Below are 6,000 nucleotides of genomic sequence, written 5' to 3' on the forward strand. Positions count from 1 at the left end.
GCCTTATAAAGAGCGATCGATATCCTAGCCCTTACTGAGCTGAAATGGACTAGTCTTGGCCATTTTGAATCAGATAATCATATGGTCTACTATGCCAGAAATGACAAATGGAAGAGGAGTCCTGTCTTATTCACTGCCAAAAAGAACATTTCAAGATCTATCTTGAAGTACAGAGCTGTAAGTGATAGGATAATATTCATATGCCTACAGGGAAGACCAGTTAATATGACTATTATTCAAATTTATGCACTAACCACTAATGCCATAGAGGAAGAAATTAAAGATTTTTACCAACTTCTGCAGTCTGAAATTGATTAAACACACGATCAAGATGCATTGATAATTATTGGTGATTGGTATGCAAAAATTGGAAATGAAGAAGGATCAGCAGTTATAAAATATGGCCTTAGTGATAGAAAAGACAACAAAGATCACATGATGGAATTTTGCAAGACCAACGATTTATTTCATTGCAAATACCTTTGTTCAACAACATAATCTGCAACCATACATGTGGACCTCACCAGATGGAATACACAGGAATCAAATTGACTATATCTGTGGAAAGAGACAATGGAGAAGCTTGATATCATCAGTCAGCACAAGACCGGCGGCCAATTGCGGAACAGACCATCAATTGCTCATATACAAGTTTGAGCTGAAGCTGAAGAAAATGAAAGTCCAGGAGAACCAAAGTAGGACCTTGAGTATATCTCACCTGAATTTAGAGGCCATCTCAAGAATAGATTTGACACATTGAACACTAATGACTGAAGACCAGACAAGTTGTGGAATGACCTCAGGGGTATCATATATGAAGAAAGCAAAAGGTCATTGAAAAGACAGGAAAGAAAGAAAAGACCAAAACGAATGTCAGAAGAGACTCTGAAAATTGCTCTTGAACATAGAGTAGAGTAGCTAAAGCGAATGGAAGAAATGATGAAGTAAAAGAGCTGAACAGAAGATTTCAAAGGGCAGCTTGAGAAGACAAAGTATTATAATGAAATGTGCAAAGACCTGGAGTTAGAAAGCCAAAAGGGAAGAACACGCTTAGCATTTCTCAAACTGAAAGAACTAAAGGAAAATTCAAGCCTCAAGTTGCAATACTGATAGATTCTACAAGGAAAGTATTAAACGACGCAGGAAACATCAAAAGAAGATGGAAGAAATATGGAGTCAGCGTACCAAAAAGAATCGTTCAGCCATTTCAGGAGGTGCCATATGATCAAGAACCGATGGTATTGAAAGAAGAAGTCCAAGATGCATTGAAATGAATGGTAAAAAACAAGGCTCCAAGAATTGGCAGAATACCAATTGAGATGTTTCAACAAATGTAAGCAGCGCTGGAGGTTCTCACTTGTCAATGCCAAGAAATTTGGAAGACAGCTTCTTGGCCAACTGACTGGAAGAGATCTGTATTTGTGCCCTTTCCAAAGAAAGATGATCCAACAGAATGTGGACATTATTAAATGATATAATATCACTTGCAATTAAAATTTTGCTGAAGATCGTTCAAAAGTGGTTATAGCTGTACATCCACAGGGAACTGCCAGAAAAACAAGCTGGATTTGGAAGAGGATGTGGGATGAGGGATATCATCGTTGAGGTCACATGGATCCTGACTGAAAGCAGAGAATACCAGCAAGGTGTTTACCTGTGTTTTATTGACTCTGCAAAGGCATTCCACTGTGTGGATTATAACAAATTATGGATAACATTTCTAAGACTGGGAACTGCAGAACAATTAAGTGTGCTCATGAGGAACCTGTACATAGTCGCAGAGGCAGTCCTTCAAACAGAACAAGGGGATACCGCCTGGTTTAAAGTCAAGAAAGGTGTGCGTCAGGGTTGTATCCTTTCACCATACTTATTCAATCTGAAAGCTGAGCAAATAATAAGAGAACATGGACCGTATAAAAAAGAATGGAGCATCAGGATTGGAGGAAGACTCGCCAACAACTGTGATATGCCGATGACACGGCTTTTCTTGATGAAAGTGAAGAAGACTTGAAACACTTACTAATGAAGATCAAATACTACAGCCTTCAGCACGAATTGTTCCTCAACGTAAAGGAAACAAAAATCCTCACAACTGGACCAATAAGCAACATCGTGATAAACAGAAAATATTGATGTAGTCAAAGATTTAATATTACTTGGATTCACAATCAACACCCATGGAAGCAGCAGTCAAGAAATCAAACGACGTATTGCACTGGGCAAATCTACTGCAAAAAGACCTCTTTAAAGTATTCAAAAGCAAGGATGTCACTTTGAGGAATAAGATGCGCCTGACCCACGCCATGGTATTTTCGATTGCCTTATATGCATGTGAAAGCTGGACAATGAATAAGGAAGACTGAAGAATAATTGATGCCTTTGAATTACAGTGTTGGTGAAGAATATTGAATATGCCATGGACTACTAGAAGAACAAATATGTCTTAAAAGAAGTACAGCCAGAATGCTCCTTAGAAGCAAGGTTGGTGAGACTTTGTCTCACATATTTTGGACACGTTATCAGGAAGGACCAGTTCTTGGAGAAGGACATCATGCTCAGTAAAGTGGAGGGTCATCGAAAAAGAGGAAGACCCTCAACAAGACGGACTGACACAGTGGCTGCAACAAGCGACTGAAGCATAACAACAAGTGTGAGGATGGCACAGGACTGGGCAGCGTTTTTTCTGTTGTACATACGTTTGCTTTGAGTCGGAACCAACTCAGCTGCACCTAACAACAACATAGAGAGAGAGAGAGAGATTTTGTTATATTCTGCACATAGTCTGAGTGAATCAGAAGACTTTGGCTAAAATGATTAAGAAAGACACCAGTCATCACCATAGCCCTTCATATTAGAAATATAGTTCTTTATTGTCTCATTTGTTTTCTCGCCTATATTGCCAGCATCACTGTGAATCCATTGGCTTTACTCTGCCTGTTCACTCCAGAAGAAAAATACTTATAGATATGAAGTCCTGCACTATACTTAGACACAGATTTTCAGACTTGCTCCAGACCAAACATATTACACCCTTTGTGTAGTGTACAACAGATCTCACGTTCTGTGTGTTCCATATATTTGTCTTTCTTGATTTACTCCCTCACTTTGGTGGTACATATCTTCCAGTTGCTTTTTGAGAAATAGTAAGTAGGAGGTAACTTTAATGAGATTTTGCATATCTGAAAATGTCTTTATCCTACTCCCTCACTGAATTGATAGTTTGGCTGAACATAGAATTTGGATTGGAAATCATTTCCGTTATCCCTAACTTTCAATATTGCTATCAAGAAATCTACAGATACTGACTTCTTATGTGAACTGTTTTTTCTCTCTTGAAGCGTTTAGTATCTTCTCTTTATCTCCAAAAATCCGTATTGTAATGAAATGCCTATTCATCCATTGCGGACATCCAGGTGTCCTTCCTATCAAGAAACTAATACCCTTCACTCCAGGGAAATTTTCTTGAATTATTCAATTATTTCCTCTCCTCTATTTCTCTAATCTCACTGTTTAGGGTGTTGGGTTCTAGAATATTAAATCTTCTAGACTGATCTTCTTAATCTCTCTCCTGTTTTCCATCCTTTTGTTGTTGTTGTTGTTGTTCTAGTTCTGAAAGATGTCTTCAACTTTATCTTCCAAACTTTCTACTGTATTTTTTTATTTCTGGTATCATGTTTTTTAATTTTCAAGAGCTTTTTTTTTTGTTCTCTGAGTGTTTCTGTTTGTAAGGAGTTTGTTACTAATGGTTGCAATGTAATTTCTTAACTCTCTGAGGATATTAATGGTAGGTCATTTGTTTTTAAGTTTTATTTTTCTTGCAGTGTCTCTGTATCCTCCAAATTGCTTTTTCTTATTTGTTTGCTTTGCTCCCTATTCTCCATGTTGGAAGATTTCTTCAGGTTACTAATGATCCTTGACTTTCTATATATGACTAAGAATAAGGGACTTTTTTTTGGAGGATCTGAATCTATGGGTGGGGCTTTTCAACTTTATTTACTGTAAAGGGATCTTGGCAGGCCTTTGTTAAGAAACTACCTTTAGGTCTTTACTCTTGGGCTTGTAGTTTTCCAACATCTGGAAGGTGGAAGTCTGGCTGCTGTCATTTTGGGGGCTAAGTGGGAGAAGAAGGCCATGTATGAGGAAAGGCCAGGAGGAATCTCTATGGTCTTTATTCAGCATGCACAAACTTACCTACTCCATATGTTTTCAGCATGGTAACCCTATCCTCAACTCTTAGTAATGTCTCCCAAGTTAAATGCTTTCTGTTTAACCCTGTCCTGAGAATAAGATTCCAGGCTTCTGCCAGAGTGGGAGAAGGAAGTTTTCCAGTGATGTGAAATGGGAATGGAAAGCCCAGTTCTAACTACCCCTGAAATAACCTTCATCCAATTCTCCTTATTTTGGCCCTCATCCTTCCCACTTTTATCCTCAGTTTCAGACATTCCTGGTCCTGCCAGTTCCTGAGACTTTTGAAGATTCTCGGGTGTAAATTGGCTGGTTTCTCCACTGACAGCGATAATTCGGCTGTCCTGGCTTGCTTATCCACCTACTTTTCAGATTCCAAAATTTTATTACCATTTTCTCCTTTCCTGTTATCTCTGTACTTGTTGGTTTTTGGTCCCACCAGATCAAACTACTAATCATTCGCCAAATACAGCTAGTATTTTTGGAGGTGTCTTCACTTATGCTATTCTGTATCTCGGAAATATTTCTCCCCATCTTTCTCTACTGAAATCTCACTTATCCTTATCAGGTCAAATACTACTATCCTACTGGGCCACCTACCATGCTCTTACCAAGGCTGACGATTGACACTTGAATCACAGTACACCCCTTCTAGCAATAAGTAGTTTCTGTCCGAACACTCGCCTTATCCATCCTAGCACCATGAACCTGCCCACTGACCAAATATATGGAGGAGTTCTAGGCTTCCCATTGGGAAACTGAAGCCACCGGACAAGCAAATGTTCTCGTAATGTGCACAGCCTTAGTCCTAAATCTCTGGGTCTAGAGAGTTTGCACTCTACATGCCAAATTTTCCCCGACCATTTTGGCTTTCAGCCACTAAATTGTCTCCTGTCCTTGCCACTTATCTTTGTCTCACCACTTCAGCCTGGCGGTAAGCTCCTCCTCCCAGTTTAGGACCTTGGTTCTCCCCCGCCCCCCCCCACCGCCGCCCCAGTATGCCTTGGATGCAGTCCTTTAATAAAGCTGCCTCTGACCACCCATGATTATCATCCTCCCACCCACCTCAGCCTCCAGGACCTATTATTTCAGGGTATTTATACCAGACTAGCGCTTCCCAGGCAGCAGGAAGCAGGATAACAGAGCTCATGGCTCTCTAAACAGGAGGTAAAGGTGTGCAATCAATTTACCCCTCAATTTTAGTAGACATCCTTATTAACAGAAGAAAACCTGTCATTTCATGAAATAATATAATTGTAGAGCTTAAAACAAGTCGAACAGTCCTTGGCCCTCGTTGTAGGTGGGGGCTGGGTACCATAGGCATTGGGAAGCAGGAATTGGAGAGATAAGACATAGAAAACTAAGACTCAGAGGTGAGCATGCGCACGTTAAAGTAGAACAGAAGCGAAAAAAATGTTCATTTACAACAACATTCCTGAACCTTGTTACACTTTAAAGTTGGCGAACACGTAACAAAACTCTTCTAAATATGTAGGAAGTATTTCTGTCTGTTCCTTGGGCATGTCTTAAGAAAATGCTTTCCTGTAAACAGTGTTGCAAGCATTAAGAATAAGAGGTACGGAGAATAAAAAAACAGAAAGGAGATCAGAATCAGTGGTTTTCATATCTTATGAAGAAACTCATAAGATTTTCTACTTCTAAAATGATTTCATATTAATTTACTCTTTAAAAGACAGTGATTAATAAGTTCTCTTTTGTGGATGAGGAAAGAGCATCACCCCAGTATTTGTAGAGCCTAAACCAGAATCATAGGGTTGGGAAACCACAGACAGTATGTCTTGGGTCAGGGCTGTC

This window comes from Loxodonta africana, chromosome 1 (assembly GCF_030014295.1).
Source record: "Loxodonta africana isolate mLoxAfr1 chromosome 1, mLoxAfr1.hap2, whole genome shotgun sequence".
Taxonomy (NCBI): Eukaryota; Metazoa; Chordata; class Mammalia; order Proboscidea; family Elephantidae; genus Loxodonta; species Loxodonta africana.